Here is a 21,309-nt window from a genome sequence, read left to right on the forward strand (position 1 = left end):
GGCCACAGGAAAAAAGCAACAGAGGTGGGACATGCTCCATAAGGCTGCATCTGCCTCACCCTTTCTTCCCCATGCTTCTCCCCAGGCTGTGTGCAAAGCTTAACGCAGATAAAGCATATGCTCCCAGAGTTGCCTTATGGCCTTCCTTCCCTGCTCACATGACAACCGTCACTTGTAGTCAGCCATGGTAGCAGCTCAAAGGGATCCAGGGCCTGCAGGCTCAGGCTGCAGCTGGCTACTCCAAGCTTCCTTTTTATTATCTGAATTCATTTACAGTGGCCATGGAACATGTGTCTACCTCAGCCTGGAAGAGCTACCAGTGGACAGGTCAGTTCCACAGGCAGCAGGTAGCTTCTGCCCTGGGCAGGAGAAAAAGAGAAGATGGTAATTAAGGATCCAACTCAGTCCCCTCCCCAGCACTGCTGAGCTCCATGGCAGGCCCCCAAGGAAAGGAGTTTAAAAAAAAAATAAAATTGTCCCCATTACTATTATTTATATCAATGCTACTATTTTCCCTGTTGTTATTAAATAAGAACAAAGTGAATGGAAATATTTTTTCTCTCTTGACAGAGCACAGACACATGGCTGCTTATGTCTTTTATGTTTTGCCATGGATTAATTAGGAGGGGACATGCAGTTGGGAGGGAGATACCCCTCTGCCAGTTGAGCACAAAGCAGGCAAACCCAGATGAACTCACACAAATGCCATGGACATGCATCTTGGATTCCCCAAATCCCCCTGCGCATGCAACTGAAAAAACGCTTTATCTGAGCTGAACTGCACCAACTTCAGTGCAGGCTGGCTGTGCACAGCAGCCAATGTGAGCCTGCCACAAGGTAGGGCATCACTCTTAAAAACTTATACCAGTTACACACAAGTGACAGGAAAGTCCCACCTGATGACACAAGTTTTTGCAGAAAAATCTAGAAATGCAACTTGAGTGGAGTTCTAAAATAATAATGAGCAAGTAATTTAAAAAATTTCAGCACTTGCTGTCTTGCTGTCCCTTGAAAAATTCCTCACACTTACTAACGCCTTAAAACTCTTGATAACAGCAGCTGATGAAAGCCAGAAATATCTCCAAGTGGGCATAAAAAGAGATTAATTTGCTTGAAATCACATACAGAAAAATGGAAACCCAGAAATATTTACTATCCTCTCCCTCTCCCCTTCATGACATCAGTGTTTGCAAAAGGTCCTGGATTGACAACCCAAGAAAATACAGCTCTCTCTTTCACTACGGACAGAACAAATCAAAGGCAGTGGAAACGCAAGCATTCTATTTTCTGAACATACCAGCATAGCTCAGCTAACTCATCTCTCTTAAAGGGTGAAGAAATCCTTATGCTTCTACAGACCTAATAGGTGGCCTGCCTTGCAACTAACTCACAAACCATTTGTAACTGTATGAAGCAGACACAAAACACAATTGTTCTATTTAGAACCACTGTATATCTATTTTGTACAGCTGTAAAAAACTACATTACATGCAAGGTGTCCTTATCTTGGCCTCTTTTCTGAAATGGCCAGCAAAGGTATCAAGTATAATAGAGAGATCTGTTAACAACAAAATGAAACAACCTTTAAAATGAAATTCATGTGTACTATCGAGTGCCTACATCGCTTATATTGCTCAGTAATTACCTGCTTTGACAGGATTTAAGCAATGAAGATATGAGAGCTCCATGGTGTAGTGTTATTAATATGGGTAAAAGAATCCAGGAAACAAGGCACTAATAGCACTAATACTGACACGTAAGAAACTATACCATGTAAGTTTTAACTGTCTGGATTAGGCCTCTTACTCTCACCAGTAACTGTTTATGCATACTGAAAAGATGCTGCTTACCGACTACTGCAAAGCACTGCACAATCTGGAAACGATAGGAGGAAACTCTGCCTAAAAATTAGGCCAACCTTTTCATATTTGACTAATGAAATGTGTGTGCCTTCACTTGCCAGTGTCCCAGCCTCTGACCTTGATGTGCACCTGACTTCCAGTGGATAGATGGTCATGAAAATGAAATACTGTAGTAGAATGCATTAATTACAAGAATATGTTTATGCTGTATGCTGTTATTTTTATATTATTCCGGCACTGACAAACCCACCCCTGCTTACAAAAAACAAGAGGGTGGGGCATTTACAATACTTTTGTCACATCTTAAGAAAATACATGCAGGCTAATTTAAAATGCTTCCTCAGAAACATGGATACAATTTGGTTTTCTAATATAGCTTGTACTTTACTGCACTGTATTATTCAGACATAAGAAATATTATTTCACAGTTATTTAACATAATTCTGCCATCCTGAGAAAAGGGGCTGGGGAATGAAAGAAGAGTGGACAAGCCATGGGAAGATGCTGCAATTAACCATATTACACTGGAAAAAAGCTCAGGACTGAGAACATATGGAATAAACTCTGCAACATCCTTGGATGTGTAAAGCCATCATGAAACACAAACGTTGCTCTCCTATTGGAAAAAAAATAGTACATTTCCACTGTTATTATAACTATTATTTCTTAAGATTTTTTAAATTTTTTTTTTATTTTAATATGACAATTGCTTGGCTGGAAGTCAGCACCACACCTAGAGACAGAGGCGCACAAAAATTAGTTCTTCCTAACTCTAGGAATAAATGCCACGTGTCTTCTGCTTAAAAACCATGAGGGTCTCGTGTCACGTATATTCAGGCCCTCGTGAACATTTATACACAGGAGCAGTGTACCCAGTATGCTTCCACACTGTATTTGATTTCTGCAGGGGAAGGGAGCTTCTCCCAAAAAGTTAGACTACGTTTCCAACACCCGTCAGCACAACCGCCATGCAGCCATGTGAAAGCTGCTGGCCTCACACTGTCGCTTTGTGCGTACCAGCCCGTGAGCCACAGAAATTCTCGAATTAATTTCACATCCATGTGTTTGGTACGGTCCGCGAGGTGCAGGGCAGAGGAGCGGGCCAGGACACGGAGCGTGGCGCGGACCCCAGCGTTATAGTCGGCTAGTTCTGCCAGCAGAGCGGTCTCTGTGGGAAGCCTATGTGAAGCCGGCCGTGCTGTCGATGCTGGCCCGGTGAGGGCCTCTCCGCCACGCCTGGGCGAGGATTCCTACGGCAGGGGGCACCGCCCGGAGCTCCTCCGCATCCCCGCGCGGCGCCGCTGCCTGAAGCCCCCTGGCCGGGTCAGGGGGCAGCGCCGGCCCGGCCCGGCCCGGCCGAGGGCCGCGGGGGTGGCTCCCCGTGTTTACTGCCCCAGCAGGGGCTGCGCGGATGCGCTGCTGCCTCCCGCAACTTCTGGCTCGCCGTGCTGTGGCCTCTGAATGAAACTCGCCCAACTCGGCCGAGTAAGTTATCGGGGGTCTGCTCGGGGTGCGCCGGGCCGAGCCCGCACCCCGCTATCCCGCGGCGCTGCCCAGGGCAGGCGTAGTTTACTCTCGCGGCGCTGCCCGGGCGGCCAATGGACAGTGGCTGCCGGCGCTGTGGCCGGCACGGCTCCGCGCTGCCCCGGGCGGCCCCCGCTCCCTGCCCCGCTCCGGCACCGCCGCCGGGGGCTCCGCGAACCCTGCGAGGGGCAGCGCGGCGATCTTTGTGTGAGTGTGTGCGGGGAGTGTGTGCGCCGGCGGCTCCCTCGCGGGCCGCGGGTGTAACGGCAGCGCTGAGTGGCCGGCGGGCCCGTCGCTCAGCGCGCCGGCCAATGGCGGGGCGCCTTATATCGCGGGGAGTGTTGTGGCGCTGCCCGGGTTGCATGGCTCTGTGTGGAGCCGCGTTCCGCGGGCGCCGAGGCGGAGGGGCTGCGCTGCGAGCCGCGTCCGGCCCAGCGGCGCGGTGCGCACCCCGCCGAGGTGAGTGCCCCCGCCCGCCGACCCGCACCGGGCGGGCGGAGATGGGCAGCGGCAGGCAGGGAGGGAGGGAGAGAGAGAGAGAGAGAGAGGGAGAGGTAGGGGTGCCCTCGCCCCACGCTTTACGCTCCGCGCCCCAGCGGCGGGGCATCCCCCCGCGCCCCTCTTGCGGCGCTGGCGGACGGGAGGGAGGCGCGGAGCTTCCCCTGCCCGGCGGCTGCCGCGGCTCTCAGTCACTTTTCCTCCCTCTTGCCAGCCCTGCCTTCGTTTTGAAAGTTTGGGCAGCGGAGGACGGGTGGGTTGGTGCCGCCAGCCCTCCGCCCGGCCGGGAGGGCAGGGGTGACCGGGAGTGTTTGACGAGGAGGGGGCCAAGTGGATCGCGGTACAGCGCAGGGCATTTAAAACACCAGCGAGCCGAGCCCGAGAGGCGGCGGGGGTAGGCCAGCCAGTGCCAGGCTGCGTTTGAAACCAGGCACCTCTCGCCGCCACAGAGAGAGAGGCAAGAGCAGCGGCGGAGAGAGGAAGGGGAAGGAGGGCGAGGAGGAGGAGGGATGGCCACCGGCCGCCGCTCGGTGCGTGCCTCCGGGGGGACTTGACAGGGAAATCGCGGCAGACAGAAACGAAACTTCATCCCGAGGGGCGGCGAGGCGCGGGGGAGAGTGCGCGGATCGGTATCGGCTGCCGCCGGCCTGGGGGGCTCCTCGCCGCCGCCGCCGGCAGAAAGGGCGGGGGGGGATATAAAACCGGAGAGGGGGAAGCAGCCGATCCAGCGGCCGCACGGGGAGCGGGAGGAAAAACCCCGGCGCCGACCCCGACAACAACAGCAGCGGCCGGGCTCGGCCGGAGAGTTGGGCTGTGCGTTTTCCGGTAGTCATCGGCGATGCACCCGGGGCGGCGGCGGCCCCGGTGGGCAGCGGGGGGGCGGGCGGACGGCCCTGCCGGAGTTTCGCGTGGATGCGGGATTATGTTGTGTCAATAAGTTTAAGGTGGAGAGGGAGAAAGGGAGGGAGGAAGCCGGGCGGGGGCCGGGGGGAGGTGGCGGCAGGCCTCGGCCGCGCGAAGTCCTATTTCTGAAGGTAAGTTGTGACATTGGGTGGTCGCGATGACAGAAAACTTGGCGAGGGGCGCCTTGGGGAGGGGGCGGCCGCCTCGGGGGGGTCTCTCCGGGCCGCCGGGAGCCGGATGGGTGCTCGGCTGTTATTTGCTGCTGCGAGATCGGGTCGCTGGTAAATTACAGAAAGCAGCCCTCCTCCTCCTCCTCCTCCTCCCCCCGCTCCCCGCCAGGCGCTTCGCTCTTCCTCCTCTCGGGTTTATTTGCAATGTATGAAACTTGCATGGCTGTGAGGAGAGCCGATCCAGTGTGGGTTTGCGAGGAGGAGGGAGGAGGAGGAGGACGGGGAAGGAAGGGTTGGAGGCAGGAGAGAAGGAGGCAGTCGCGTTAATCCCGGGCGCCGCACGGCAGCAGGTTTGCGTTAGGAATATCGGTGGCAGCCCGCTGCCGCCGCTGAATGAGGAAGGTAAAACGAAGCGATGCGAGAGCCGCCGAGGCGACATGCACGGCGGCGGGGCGAGAGGCACCGGCAGGCGGCCGCCCGCCCCCTCCCTCCCTGCCCGCTGCCTCCTCCCTCCCTCCCCGCCGGGGCGGGGAAGGACCGTGCCCGGGTCTCCCCCGCTCGCCGCCAGCCGAGCCGGGGGGCCGCGGGGCTTTAACCGTGTGCGGGGCTGATTCGCCACTTTTTCCGGGGGAGGCCCGCGGTTAAAAGTTTTCTGCGGAGGTGAGTGTGTGCGGGGAGGCCGGGGCGCCGCCAGGCCGGCGGTGGTCACTCGGGCCTGGGGCGCCGAAACCATTGCCCGTCCTGCTGGTGACACGTCCAAGTCCCGCAGCCCGGCGGGGCGGCGGAGGGGCCCGGCTCGGCCGCCGGGGCAGGGACGGGGTGCCGGTCTCCATGTGGGCTCTCCCGGCGGCGGCACCTCCTCCCCGGTGGCAGCGGCGGCGGCAGCAGCGGGATCATCGCACGGGCCCGCGGGGAGGAGGAGGGGAGCAGCAGGGAGGTGTTTGCTGCCAGCCTGCCTCGCCGGAGCCCGCCGGGGAGGGCAGCTGGGAGGGCCGGGGAGCCCCCCGCGCCGCCGCCCCTTCCCTGCGCGCCCGCCCGCCCCCAAAGGTGTTGTGCAGACTTTTCCCCCGGGAGGGTGAGATTTATGCGCTGCATTATTGCTCCTCTCCTCCCCCCTCAAAGCAAGATGGACTCTCTCGTCTCTCTCTCTCACTCACTCTCTCCCTCTCTCTCGTTCTCTCCCCCTCTCCCTGTGTCTTGTCAGCCTTCAAGATCGACATTTTGTAACTAGGATGCAAACTTGATGGTGACCGGGGGCGGGGGGCGCTGGGGGGAGACGGGAAAACCCTGGGTCACGGCGGTCTTTCTCCATATTTAATACCTTTTCTTTCCACCCCACCCCGGAGCCCGGATTCCGGTGGCCCTACACTTTGCACGGGCGGGGGTGGGCGGAGGGCGGGCGGCGGCTGCGAGCGCCGCTCCCCCCGCGGCGGCCGGGGGTCGCTCCCCGCGGGCTGCGGTGGCGGAGGGGCGGCTGGGCGGCCGCAGCACTCCGGGCGGCTCTGCTGGGCTCTGCCGGGGGGTAGCGGGCATTACCTGAAACTGTGCTCCAGCCTTCGTCCGTAGCTCTGTCTGTCTGTCTCTTTCCCCGGGTGGATCTCGTACCTGCGGTCTGGCGGTTTATTCTTGTTGTTAATTTTTGCGTTGTTTTGCTTATCCACTCGCGGGGATTGATCGCTCACTTGTGTAAGTTCCCGGGGGTTATTGTTATGTATGCCTCTTTGCAGATGGTGGTCAACTTTCTATCTTTTATTTTGATAAAACATGCGAGTGTTACTGTAGGTGCATGTAAATAATTACGTGATGCATCCCTGTGCGTATGTATATGTGTCTGTGCGCGTTCATAAACATGCATCCGTGCGAGAGAGAGAGAGAAATGGAGGTAAAATAACCCACCCTGCTGATGCACACTCAGATGATTTGCTCCATTTGCCCACTCCTGATGCCCTCTAAAGACACGGTGCATCTTTTGTTTGCTCCTTACGGTTTCCTGTGACTGTCATCTTGTTTTGATGGCAACTTACCTGGGATAGGGGTGAGGAGGAAGCAAGTTTCAAGTTTTGGGATCTCTCCTCTTGTTGGCGATGTGGTGAGTTGTAATATTGTAAAAGCATGATGTGCTGATGATGTGCCTTTATTTGATACTTCATAGGTCACTATCACATGACAAAGGCTTTGAGACAGCTTCATCTTCGTCTGTCTGTAATTTCCATTTGCCTTCCTGGGTAAGTATGTAAACTATACACATGAAAAACGAACTTGGTTGTTGTTGGTAAGATAGAGGTCCTCATGCTGCCACTTTTTATGAGAAAGGTGCTTGTTCTGGATTTAGCACCTCAGAAAACATGTCTTCTCCAGGTGCTAATAGCTGCTGCTAGAATACAAAGCTCGTATGTAGAGGTGCCTCCAAGTAACCTGGGAATTAAAAGGCTGTGCATATTCAGAGCTCTCTTCACTTATTTATTTTTTTTTCAAGTGGTTTTTCTTGTCCCTTAAACTTTGTAAAGATAATCAGCTGATTGACTTAGGGGGAAAGTTTTAAACCAGAGTAACATCAGAATATGCAAAGTTCAACACACGGGTCGAAAATTTAATGAGCGTGTAAAGTCCTTTTAAAATTCAGTGGTAGAAAAGTATGAGAATGTAAAGTGAATAGGTAATTAGAAAACTCTGGAGGTCAAGAATCAGTGAGAAGTTTAGCAGAACTGTAATGCTGCTGCAACAGGAGTTGTTCAGTTTTAACACTTAAACTGAGAGCTAATTAGAATTCCATCTGTGCTCATTCTGTGTTGCTGTTTTTTCTTTTGTCATTGATGAATGCAGATACCAATCAGTTTGAAATATGTGTCTTAGTGACTAATTTACTAGTATTCCTAAGCTTTCAGGTACGCAGCAGTATTTTTTTTTATCTTCATACTGGGAAAAGTTATGATAAGTTTTGAAGGATTTGACACCTTTTAAGGTGAAGTGGAAGTCGTAGTTTAAAGATGAGGTTCTAAATTTCTAGGGTCACATTTATAGATGACATAAAATGAGTAGCACTTGAAGCACTTCTCGTACAATTGCCCGTGGTGTCACTGTCCTGTGTTTGGCCCAAAATGGGAAGTGGAAGGTAGCATTTCTTCTTGATACTATTCTGCACATAATTAAAAACAAGACAAGATATGTATTTGGGGTAAGCTTAGCACTCATAAATACAAATGATTAATAACATACTCTTGACCTTTTGCAGGCAGTGGATAGCAGACATGGGATAAGTGATGGTCCCAAACATGCTGACTTGAAGGGGGCTGTTGGGAGCAGCTGTTCTGGTGTGATATTATGACCACAAAGCTAGTGTTAAGGCTGGGATAACCACTGTGGGCAGTTGGTTTGAAGGGAGAATTCTGCTGTTCTCCAGTTCCTGCAGATTTACACCCAAATTTCAGGTTTTTGGATTTTGTGTCCAGTGTGGTTGGTATTTACAGGTCTCAGAGTATAAATACCAAATTCAATTATTGAAATTTTTTATGACAGACTAGTTGTATAGGAGAATACTGCTTTTGGTTTTCTAGCATTATTGGCAAGGATCATGTTCTATGAAAAGTAATTGGTGCAGCAGTTTTTTCCAAGTAAAAATGCATCTGGAAATTCAAGACTGGCAGATAGGCTTCAAAATGTTGATCAAGGCTGAATACAAATGTACTGATTTCTGAACTTTATTTTCTGTGTTTTCAGGTAAGAGTCACATGACAGTGCTGTAAGTGCTAAGGACATTTTCTTTATTTCAAGTAATAGTAAAGGATACTGAACAAGAGTAGCTCAGAGACCTTGACTAAGGTCTTGAGTCATTATCTGGTTTTAGTTTTGTTATTAAATCTTTTGGGTGCATGGAATGTTGATCTGGCAGTGAAGTGCTGATCAAAATCTTCCCACACTTGGAGAGTAGCGGACCTTGGTTTTGTGCATAATGCTAAATGTATGTCTCACCTGATGCTGAACTGGCTTGAACAAAGTGAAGGGTAGGGTATCATTATTAGTAAAAGGCATAATAGGAACTTTAGAAGAAGAGAAGAAATACATTTCCTTGTAGCTCAAAAAAAAGGCAATGAAAATAATGCGCCTAGTTAAGGCAAGAATAGAGATTTTTGTTAGATTTGTCCATGACTAGAAATCTCCATTTACTTTAGGGAACTTTTATTTTGGTAAAAGGGAAGATATCTTTTATTACACAGCTCTCACTAAAGTAACTATTCTTGAATGGGTTTTAGTCATTCAGTCTTGAGGTACAGGAGTTCTGGTTTGCTTGGCGAGTGCCAGTGCAGGGCTGGTGTGTCACAAGATAGAAGGTGATGAGCTGCTTAGCAAGGGGCCCTGTGGAGGCTTCAAAAATTGGCCTAAGCTCCCAAAAGTTTGTTGCACACTACTGTCCCTCTTGGCACAGCAAGCTGATAAACCATGTCAAGCAAGCATGTAATTTAGCAGAAACGTAGCTGGTTTCTGTATGGAGGTAAACTCAGAACATTTAAGAAGGTTGCCCTTGACACTCTGGAGTTTTTTGGGGGCTGCTTGCTGCAAGCTCATTGCTTGCAAAACGTCCATTGGCTTCAGCAGGAGGTTTATTTAGGAAAGGAGTGTAGGAGTGATGGTGAGAGGAATTTGTCCATGTTTATTTTTCCCTTCAAGGAAGAAAACCTTTCTCTTTCATAGCTCTTGTGTGAATAATTAAAGATATTAAATGTCAGTTTTCCACATAAAATATCAGAGGTAATCATGCCATTATTTTGTAACTAATGTTTTTCCTGTTCATCCAGAATGCTCTTAATACACTTTGTTCATAAATTAGTGGTTCTGTAGCTGGCGATCCTGTAAGCATGTGAATATCTTGAAGCAGATGACAAGTCTTGTTAAATTCACTGGTATGATTGCTCGCATTCAGAGCTTAAAGTTCTTCCAGGTTGCTGCCGCTCGTGGTCTGTGGGCTGAGGATGCGCAGTGTCTCTGGAGCTCGTGAACATGGCGTTAGGCAGGGCAGTCTTCTGGCACAGAGCTGGGGAAAGAGTGGTGTGAAGAGAGGAGATCTTGACTGAGTGAGCTGGGACGAGCAGTGTGGAGCGCTGACATTTGGTGCTGGAAAAGGTTCAGGTAAGGTCAGTGACACCTGTGGTGTGCAGGGCTCTGCTGCGATGTGAAGTTTGTAAATGTACCTGCAATGAAATTTGGACGCCTGGGAGGTGAGACACTGCTTCTCTTCCAGCTGTAGCCATAGCTTATGTAGTGTTCAGATCCCCTTCTTCATCTGAAGGTTGTTCCTTGGTGGAGGAAGGTACTGTAAATTAAAATTGGAACTGAACTGAAACTCTCATTTTAATTTTTGAGTGTGTTGTAGTCTGTCTCTGTGAGCTCTGGCAAGTGATGTAGTCAAAACCAGAAGTTGCTTTCCATGTTTTGGACCCAGGTTGGACTTCTTGTACCCTGTTGTGAGGATGGCCTGCTGTGGCCACCAGTGGAATCAGCAGCACAGATTTGGCCTGCTGATGGCTTCCAAAGTCTTTACTTTCAGAAACATAGCCATATGTCACTTTTAAATGGAGATTGACAGTACTTCCTTGTATCGTTAAATCATATGGTGCCCGTATATTGGGACAGTTTTGATTTAAATTTGTCAAAACAGCATAGATACTGTTGTAGCTTACTGTAAACTTAATAATTAATGTTTTCATTATTACTCAGGGGTCTATAAAGCTGGAGTGAACTTACATGTATTTCAAAATATTCTTGAGAGGAAATAGGTTAAAGTCATCCTTCTGACTTCTATAGTGTTAAGTTTATTTCTTTTCCTTCTACTATGTTTCTCCCTTTACTAGGGTTATTATTGCCAGAAGGTTTTTCGTTCTGTTTCATGTCAAAAGATTATTAGGACTTACTTTCTTTTTATTATTTTTTTGTTATTTTGTAAGATCAGTAATGATACTGTGTTTCTGTGTGAGTAGTGGGGTGAGTGTGATCCTGGTGGACATGGGAATTTCACAAAAGACTCCTACAGCTGTCATCCTTCTTGATAGTTTCAGAAGGTGTAAGAACTGAACCAGCCTAAGGATTAGTCCGAATTTAGGAATGGCTTGATGGGCTGCTGTTTTGAAAAGGAGAAAAGCACATACGATTTTCTCAATACTAGTGATATTATTAATAATTGGCAGTCATAGGCCTTGCCTTATTTATGTACTTCTGTCCTGTCTGGTGAAGTACACAAGCCATACTGTAATCATGCACCTCAAGATCAGGAACAATAATTTTTTTCCCTGTTTAAGGCATCTGAGATGAAAAGCTGTGAAGGAGCGTAGGCTTGCCTGCAGTCACTTAGCAGGTTAGCATTAGCTGGGAATGGAATCAAATCTGCATCTGACTCTTCAGTTTTGTGTCCTTTCCCTTGGTGTATGCTACTGCTCTGAAGGTTTCCTGGTAAGTGCCTGTCTTGGGATGAGAGTAGTCTCACTGAATTCTGTGCCACTTGGACATTTTCTTCCAATACTCTGCTTACATTCATAATGCTGCTTTAAAAAAAAAAAAAATCCCACCTTCAGAATGTTGTGAAGTTTACTGACTTACAATTTGGTTGTATTTATTGACAAGACAGTGTAAAGTAGGAGGAGAGCTTGCTTAAGAGCTTTTTGCCAGTAAACATGGTATTTAAACTGCTGTTTATTGCAGTATTTATTACCCCTATTTATTTAATACTAACTTTGTAAAGTTAATGCATGGAAAAAAAATATTCCTCATAGTGAAGTTTTTAAAATGTGATTCATGTGAAATAGTTCTTCATAATTAAATTATTTTTTCATATTCATAATCTAATGCAAAATAACAACTGATTTTCTTATAAAACGTGGAATTGACAAGCAACTACTTTGGCACTCTGGCAGTATTGTGATGAATAGGGTAACTTGCTTACTGAACTTTTATTTCTAGGGAGTAAACATGTAAGATTTTCAGATTTGCTTTTTACTGGTGTTCTGTTACTTAAAATAAAAATTTGATGAAAAAATTTGATATGTATTTGAGGAGTAAAGCACACTACTTAATGCCTGGGTGTAGACCTGTTTCTAGTATTCTTATAATGATACCAGCATTTTATTATTTCTAATATTTATAAATTTAATTACCTAAAAAATGAATCAGCAAAGAGGAAAAGCATGGTTTTGACACTTTAGTGTTTGTGCTTTTTCATTTATAGCACACAAATGCATAATGGAATAGCAAGTCCCTATGAGCGTGGACAATTCAGCATGTGAAAATAAACTAGCTTCAGGCATATCTGAGTACAAAGAAACCTAGTACAACAACATTTCAGTTTTTAGCGAGGGGAAGGAAAGTTAACAGGATTTTATGAGGCTACACTAAGAAAATCAGTTGCTTAGGAAGCATGGAATTTTTATTGTCAGAAATCTTCCACGTGGGTGTCTCTATATAAGAGACTTTATAAAATGTAGCAAATGCTGAAAGTAAGAAGCAGCATTTTATTGACCCTCAATGTCACAGAGCTTCATTCAGCAAAGATAAATCAGTGGATTTGCACAACATGGGATCTATAGAACTTAATGCAAGTGGAAACTTTTGACAAGAAGCTTATCAAGTCCTGTCTACACCTTCCCTTTCTGAGGGAAAGTGGGAAGGTGTCTTCCTTCTGTGTGTGGTGTTTTATTTGGGGGTTTATGATATTTTCTTTCTGAAAGGCATTATGTGTGTAGCAAATTTTCTGCTTTGAGACATTGTGGAACATCCCTAACTGCGTTCCTGGCTGTGGAATCACTCGCTTTCCTCTTACACAGGTGTAGCAGCAGGAAGATTTCTGCCACCCTCACTCCTGGGAGGGGCTTTGTCCTGTGTTTCTGAAACCTCGAGGTCCCGTGGCAGGGTTAGGCACAAACATTAAAGTGCTCCTTGGCTCTCTTGATGAGAACTGAGCTGGCCTGTTGCAGGATTCAAGTGAGGAAGTCTTAAAGCATGGTCTAGTGCCGCTGGTGAGCTGGGTCAAGGATTGGTAACTGTACTGTGCTGCTTAGTGTCAGGCAGTGCCTCTGTGCTTGACAGCTTGCAACCAATGCCTTTCAGTTCTTTCCCCCAATATGTTTTTTTCTGCCAGTTGCATAAGGACTTTTAAACTTGAACCTTGTTAGAAGTTGTGTTTTTGTTTTGAGAGTCTGTTTTTCATTTGTACTCACACCTTGCACAGTCAAGAGGTACCCAGCAATGGCAGTGGGGAAAGCATGCCACACAGTAATAGTCAGGGTTATGTCTCTTGCAATAGAATAGTACACCTTCCCTCTGCAGCCTGTGTTCTTCTATGAAACAAGTAACTCTAAGTTTTTGTTTGTGTATGTGAGAGAATGCATTGTTTTGTGGTTGCCAAAGTGGTATTTAAGAGAGACTTCATGAGAAATTTGAAGGTGAAGCTGAATAAAGAAAACATTAGATGAGAATGGAAGGAGTGAGGGAGGACTTGATTTCTTACCTCATTGCATTTTTGTGGTTGGCCATGTTTGGGTTTGCTTCCCCTAAGTGGTGGTCTTTCAGTCACATCCTGCCTACAGTGAACTACAGTTAACAACATCATGCTGAGCTACAGGGTGAATTACAGGAGCATCAGTTTCTCTTGACCTCATGTCTGAAGAGCCCAATCCTGCAGTTACAACTGTGCAGGTGAATTCCTGAGCAAAAAGCCAGAGCTAGACGTGTGTCAGCAATATGCACCCCTTTGCAGGTTTGCTTGCTGCAGTTCCTGGTGGCCTGTAATTCCTCAGGAAAGCTGCAGATTCACATTATTCTTAGCTACTGATGTGCAGATAGTCCTGCCAGGGACTGGCACCTGTTGTGCTCACAAACTTACAGGCCATCCCCGACCTGATTGTGAGCCATGCAGGAAGAGCTGGGAATAGACAGAGACATTGCTGAAGCATGCTGAGTTCCTGTAAATGAAAAGAGAGTGGAAGACCATGGAGTGTGAGAATGCCATTTGGTAGATGATAAGTCTTCTGGCACGTAAGCCATTTTGTTCAAGTATGTTTGCTTCACAAGTTGGCTGTCTGTCTAGGGAAGGAAAGAATTCTGATGTACTGCAAATTGATGGTCAGAGATGATGGATTTGGAAAGAAGTGCTATTTTCACCTACACTTCATTGGTAAATCTGTCTTTAGCTGTTCTTTCTTTTTGCAAAAGATTTCTTTATATACAAATTTCATGTTGAGTAGTGTAAACTTCCTGCTTAGCTCAGTTTGAATCTGTCAGTGTTCCATGCCACACACTTGTGAGTTCCCGGGTTTAGCTCTTGTTTAAATATATGTGTAATTCTTTTTCTTATTTAAGTTTCTTTATTTGTATTCCCTCTAATTTGTTTGAGATGCTCTTTCATACATCATGTTAAACATCAGTCATCAAGTGCTCATAATGTATTTTGAAACAAGTATGCAAAATTGCAGCGTGATCCTGCACTGATTACAGAACTATAGCATATGAATTAATAAGGAAATAAAAACAGCATAATTAATTTCCAGCTGCTTTTGGAGAAACAGAGGTGTTTATAAGGGGAAATTTGGTGTGTACAAATGAAAGAATGACAAAGCTGGTAGCAAATATATTAATGCAGGCAATTTTTCACAATTTACTTCCTCTGTTGTATTGATTAAAAATGTGTTTTAGTGCTAAAAGAGTAAGCAGAAGGTTCAGTGCCATTCTTTTAAAAATATTGGACTAAATAAAGAGCACAAGTGTCAGAAGTAGAGCAGGAGAAGGAAGTTTTTAACTTCATTTCTTTGTATGGAAGACGTTAAATAAGGGAAGTAAATGACTTAAAGTGTAATGGTTGAATTTGTCCATTTCTCATTACTATGAGATTTCCATTAATATGAGAAAATTGCTTCTGTGTGTGTGTGTAAAACAATTTTTGAGTGTTAAGTATTCTCCTCGCATCTCTTGAATGCACTTGTGCTCATCTCTCTTACCTCAGCACTGTGTACCAAAGCAGCAGAAGTCCATGCTTTGAAGTGACCCAGGCAAAATCTCACACTGTGGGGGCCCTCCCATGGTTTGGTCCTTCAGAGTCCTTTGGAGGAAGCTGTTGAACGGATCTGGATACTCAGTTGCCAGTTTGGAAATCACTTAGTTTGCTGCTACTCAGGGCTGGCCTGCTGTTCAGGTGGGAGCTCCCAACAAAGCCTCTTTTCCCAACAACAGCCTTGGGTCTGTGTGCCTGCGACATCTTCCTGGTTTTTAACCAGCAAAGGAAGATCCTGCCCTCCTGAGAGATATGTCTAGAGGAAATGGATTATTTATTTATATAGTGAAGTGGACTCTCGAGGATGTCCCTGTCGAGCTTTCTGTTTTACTGTGCCATGTGCTGATGGGGCCCAAAGTGAGTGAGAGGATGCTGGAGTGCACAGAGGGAAGCACCTGAGAAAACTCACCAGATACTGTGTTTGGTCTGAGAAGCGTTCTGCTGGTTTCTCTGCCACGACTGATCTGGTTTGTGTGCGCAGTCTTGCTTCCCTGGATGGACCTACAGGGCTGCATTTTATGTTTACTGTTACTCTTCGCAGAAAGAAGGAAAACAAAATGGGAGGTAAGGTTGTCGTCACAGCCATCCCCATGGAGTGGGTTACGTGAGAGAAGGGCACAGTTCAGGTCTACAGTGGGGACAGTACGTGTTCTCTTATTCAAGGATCCTAAAGGGAAAATAATATCTTGGAGTGGGGGGATGGTGTTTTATGGAACTCTAACAGGCTTTGCAGAGATTGAGTAGGGCTGAAGGAGAGAGTGGGGGCAGGCACACTAAGAGCAGGGAAGGTTTTATGCCTCCTATTCCTGGCTCTTGTGAGCCCCTCTGTATGTATGCTCACGTGTCTGCTGCCTTGACATTCCAGTTATACCTATTGAACTGATTTAAATCAGGATTTTGCTCAATAAACACTTGGTTTAAATTGGTGCTTGTAATCTCATTTTGCTTTGGTATTTTTGTTTTTTCAGAAGCAGTCTCTATTGGTAGACAACCTTTAAAATATGTTGCTAAATTTAGCCTTTCCTTTTTTTGTTATTTCAGAGCATGCACTGTATGCCTGCACACCTTCTAAGTGATTTCATGGCTTATGCACATTTACCTAGATTGCAACTGTTAACAAAGTTTTTATTTAGGACATTACAAATTATGCCTTTTTTTAATTGTGGCCTTTAATAATGTCCTAGTTAATAAAATTACACTCATGCACAAACACACAAGTAAATGCAAACAGATTTTGCCCTTAAAATAAAAGTATTATCCCATGTAAGGTAACTGATTCTGCTTAACCAAATGCAAGCATTTAAAATGAACGGAACTCAAACTTCTTTGTTTTCTCAGAAGAGAAGGAAAACAAATAATCTTACTCTTTCAATTCCCAGTTAGTTTCTCAGCTTTACAGGAAGTGCCATTAAGTGACTTACAGATCAAAGTCTCTGCAGATGCAATGGAAGGTATTAGTTTCAGGTAACTTAGTTCTAAACATAATACTTGTTCTTGGTACTTCAAGGAAGGCTTACCTGTTGGGTATTTGAGCTTTGTTTACAGTTTTGATACCAAACATTTGCAATTTATTTTAATTTCATATAAATCGAGTTATGTAATATGACAGTGGAATTTAACAGTGGTTTGTAATAATTTAAAGGCGAATTGCAATTAGGTATTTTTTTGTTAAAATACACCTAGCAACAATAACATCTGAAATGTGGATATGATTTCGTCGTTTAGAAAGAGTTCATTTGTAACAGTATCTGTTTCTGTTAAGCAGAATATATTTTTTTAGATGACTTTTGCATTTATTATCTGGTTCCTATTTGTAATAGCAGATACCTTGAGCAGTATCTCCTGCCATTAAGGAATGCAGCATAGCTGACTAGGTAACACTGGCCATATTAATATTTCTTTTTTTGTGGGTACTAGACCCCTCTGTAACTTTAGAAAGATAGAGATCAACAGATCTCTGTTTACAGAGATCTGTACTTAACATTAAAAAAAAATTAACTTAAAATTGTTGTTACAAGCTTTTCTTTTGACTATGTGGTATGTGATTATAACTTTAATGGTTGAGGGGGTACTTTACAACATCCAGGAAAGAATCTAGCACTGCTGGTGAGAGAAAGCAAAACATGAAACCCTGTTGTTACTTTATGCTGCATGTATTGCTAATGTATTAGAGGGAAAATAAATAAGGGGAAAAAATGGTATATATGCCATAGCAGCTCTGTGACTGACACAAATTCTAACCCCCACCCTACCAAAATATTAATAGCATCGGAGCAGTCAAAGAGCTTGATAACATGTATTGACTCTGCAGCTCCACACCATTTTTTCTGCAGCAGGGGAACTGTGTAGCAGTATTTGTGACCATTAAGGAATGCAGAGTTAGACCTCAGGTAGGAGAAGGGTTGTGCTCAGAAATGCAGAGTGTGCCTGAGGCCTGGTAGTCCGGTTACACAAACTGTGTACGAATGCAGTTTTGCCCCTGCCACCCAAAAAAGAGAAGTTACACAGTTCAAGAGATGGTATTATGGCCTTTACTCTCTGTTGCAAACATAGGTTTCACAATCCTTTATTTTCCCTGTTTTTCTGTTTTGTATTATTTTGTATCAATGTATAGGATATTCAAAGTCTCAGCAGTTATTGTGGTCTAATAGAACTAAATATGATAAGATTAGAAAGCTGAAAAGAAATCAGAGGAAAATTGAAGCAAAGGTCAAAGTGCTATTGTAAGCTGCAAATGTTTAAAATGGTCAATTTTTATTAAGAAATAAAAAGAAAAACTTCCTTAAAAAATGGAAATGGGAAAATTACTGAGTATTTCTTATTCATAAGAGAATAAGCCAAAGTAGGATGGATCACTCATCCTGAAAGGGTCATCATTTTCACCTTTAATTCAAGATCAAGAAAATAGCATAGTCACATATTTAGGTAACTTTTTTGATAGGAGCTGTTTATTGCTGAAGCATTCTTGGTTTTAACTGCTCTAAAATAATTAGTTTTTTTTTTACATAAGTGTGTTCCAGCAGACTGCTTTACTTCTCACCTACTGTGCTGCTCTTGTGCACAGGAGTGTTGTGTTCTCTGGTGCACTTCACCTGGAGAACTGCTTCTAGCTCTGTGATCCCCAGTATAATAAAGGCAAGGACTTGTTGGAGCAAGTCCAGAGGAGGGGTATGCAGTTGATCATAGGGCTGCAGCACCTTTCCTATGGGAACAAGCAGAGAGTTGGGATTTTTCAACTTGGAGAAGACATGGCTCCAGGAAGACCTTGTAGCAGCTTTCCAGTACCTCATGTAGCCTGTGAGAGAGATGGAGAGAGCACGATTTCACGAGAGCAGGTAGTGACAGGACAAGGGGTAATGGCTTCAAACTGAAAGAGAGTAGATTTAGATTACATATTAGGAAGAAAGTCTCTGCTGTGATGGGATGACTGCACAGCCTGCCTAGAGAAGCTGTGGTTGCACCGTCCCTGGAAGTGTTCAAGGCCAGGCTGGATGGGGCTTGAGCAAGCTGGTCTAGTTGAAGGTATCCCTGTCCATAGCTGGGGAGTTTGAATTAGATGACCTTCAAGGTCCCTTTCAACCCAAACCATTCTATGATTCTACAATGTGGCTGATTTTATAATTACTTTCATAGGATTGAATTATTCTTGTCCTAACTTGCTTCTTCCTCCCCACTCCCCCCCCTTAGACATGTGAAATGTTGAGGCTTTCCTTCCTTTCAGAAAGTGAGTATTGGAGCCAAGATTTTATCAGGAGAATCAGTATCTTTGACAGTGTTCTGTCTGAAGTGTCTCAGAAAAACCTGTTAATCCACATGTGCTTAGCAGTGTTCTCCTGCTAGATGACATTGAAATGGGCTACTGGTCAGGCTAAAAAATCTGGGTATAAAATTCACTTTGGTCTGAAGTCAGAGTTGATGTGAGCTTGTGCAATTCTGCTGAGACTGCTGAACAGAATTTGGTTGTGTTAGTCTGGGGGATTGTGGCAAAGCCAGTTAGGAGCAGTGTGTGTTTAAAACACGGCTGAAATTACATCAGTAGCACTTGATCAGAAGAATGAGACACCCTCGTTTCTTTTTATTTTTTATTTAGGATAGGAGAAGAGGTGGCAGTGGGTAATAGAGGTGGTGGTATCCAATCACTTCAATTAAAACTCACTTTTTTCTCTTTCTTTGGAGAGTTAGTCAGATGGATGAACTTAGTGAAATAATCAACTGGCAGTCCATATTTAGATGATGGGCCAGTCTTTTTCTTGGAACAATTTTAAACTGAGGAACCAGAAGCATTTCTGCTAGTGCTCAATGCTCAACCTAGGTGGTTGCCAAGCAGTCTGCTTTCATGGTGGCCCTAGCCAAGCATAGAGGGAGTGGAAAAGCAGGTTCACTGTCTTTGCCTGAGCACTCCAAGTTTGTGTAAGGTAAACTGCAGAGGAATGTCCTTTGCAAAGTATCATACATGTGCACTGTCTGCAAAATGGGTTCTGTTGCTTCCCCAAGTACTTCTTCCACACACTAAAAGTGAAGGGGGCAGCTTACTATATGTGTGATTTCACCCATTTCCCATCCAAAAAAAGAGCTATGCTGTTGTCCAGGAGCTGCACCCCATTAGGTGTAATCACTGTCATGCTGAGTTCAGTGAGAAATTTGTTACAGACTTCAGTGGAAATAAAGATTTTCTTACAAGTCAGAATTTATGGAGCTCATTGAGGTTACTTGAAGGATCATATGTACTTTACCAGTATAATGATACTGATGATTGGTGTGAATTTCCCAGTTTTACAAATGTGGTTGAAAGTATGCAGTAGCCTTAGAATAAAGGTAGAGTATGTCATTGCGGCCTTTTCATCTACAGAGAACAAAAAAAAGCAATTTCACCAGTTACAAACTTGGTATGGTCATATCTTCTTCCCCATGTAAAGTGTTGTGCAGTTTCTGAAAGAAAAACTTGTGAGTAGCAGGGCAGAAGGGTAAGAAGAGTTGTCCACATTTGTTGGTTGTTTTTTTTTTTTTTGTTAGTCATGTCAGGGTGAAATGGCAGTTGCATTAATTGTAGTTGTGTGATAATACCTGGGGAAGATTTTACACTGAGGCTCAGTTTTGTTTGATTGTGAAGATCTAGAAAAAGGTCTTTGTCTGCAGAGATGGACTTTAGGTCCATCCTACCAGAGAATCAAAACAATTCACCTTCTAAACAAGCATATAACAAAATCTTTTGAGAGTGTGTATTGTAGAACACAAGTAGTGTTGTCATTTATATATTATGTATTTTGTTAAACAGCATGTTTTTAGGGTGTAATAACATTTTACTCTTCTGTTGCATGCTTTTGTAGGCATCAACTAACTACATTTTACAAACATTTCAGAGCCAGTGCTACCCACCCCCATTTTGCAGATTGCAAAGTAGACTCAGGGATATTCAGGTAAGACCAGATGACTGGTGTCAGAATCAAGTACAGAATTCCTAAACTTCCTGCAAGTTCTTACATGACTGTTAAACTTACTATATCAACTATCTCTTTGTTACTAAAATATCTGCCCTATGCACATTACTTTCTGATATTGGTTGGTGAAAAAATGGTGCTGAGCTGTTGATTTGTAGCTTACTGGCTGAGTACTTGTGAACTTAGAAACTTGAGAAATATGTTTGCATCCAAGTTCAATTCAGGATTCTTCCTTCCTAAAGGCATGTGCTGCCTGATAGGAAAATACCCTTGCAGGTCAGAGCTTTTGAGCCTGGTCTTTTGTTCTTCCAAGCAAAGTTCTCTTGTTTATGTAGTGGTGTGTGAATATTGCTCTCTGTTCTTCCTAATTCTCTGAAAATGACTTTTGCAAGGATGCATAGACATGTTTTGTTTGTTGTACAAGATGTGTGAAGGTGATAAAACATATTTGTACTGGTTCTAAGAACGAGCCAAAATGTCCTATTGCTCAGAAGGACTTTGTAAAGTCAGGCTTTGTTTCTACTTATGTATTTAAGTGTGTTCAGTTCAGCTCTTCAGCCAGAGCTTCTTGCTCTAAGGATTGGCACAAGTGGCCTGGAAGGAAGTCAGCATTGTGGCAGTGTAGGGTTTTGTTGAGTACTTTGGAATTCAGGTGCCAAGTTTGAACTTGTAGTTTTGTATTGGGTCAGTAACAAGCAAGCCTAGTGACTGTCTTTCAAAGCAGATAAGACTGAGAATCCCTGGATCTTTTGCTTTCGTTTCTAAGGCTACTACAGTTCAGAACCTGTGGACTTGTGTGCACCTAGGGTTTTAAATAACTTCTGTTTTCTCAGTTGGTACACAGTCTTGAGCATACCAGAGTCTGATTTACAGAAAACTCTTTG

The 21,309-nt window shown here is 45.0% G+C and overlaps 1 protein-coding gene across 11 annotated transcripts in view; it reads left to right on the top strand.

Moving 5' to 3' along the window:
- Nucleotides 1-3,792: 3,792 nt before the first annotated feature.
- BBX (BBX high mobility group box domain containing) overlaps nucleotides 3,793-21,309 on the top strand; it is a 141,650-nt gene continuing 124,133 nt past the window's right edge. For 4 of the 11 annotated variants that reach the window (XM_005523965.3, XM_088052215.1, XM_088052216.1 and 1 more), the window contains exons 1-2: nucleotides 5,515-5,617; nucleotides 7,110-7,182. The gene's annotated coding sequence lies outside the window, so the exon portion shown is untranslated. Of the gene's footprint in view, nucleotides 3,846-4,317; nucleotides 4,415-5,513; nucleotides 5,618-7,109; nucleotides 7,183-10,016; nucleotides 10,082-21,309 lie in introns of those variants that run through there. The other 7 variants (XM_014253370.2, XM_014253363.2, XM_014253365.2 and 4 more) reach the window with 4 other exon arrangements.

This window comes from Pseudopodoces humilis, chromosome 2 (genome assembly GCF_049639895.1).
Source record: "Pseudopodoces humilis isolate 2021_Gansu_Grassland_sample_001 chromosome 2, ASM4963989v1, whole genome shotgun sequence".
NCBI classification, from domain to species: domain Eukaryota; kingdom Metazoa; phylum Chordata; class Aves; order Passeriformes; family Paridae; genus Pseudopodoces; species Pseudopodoces humilis.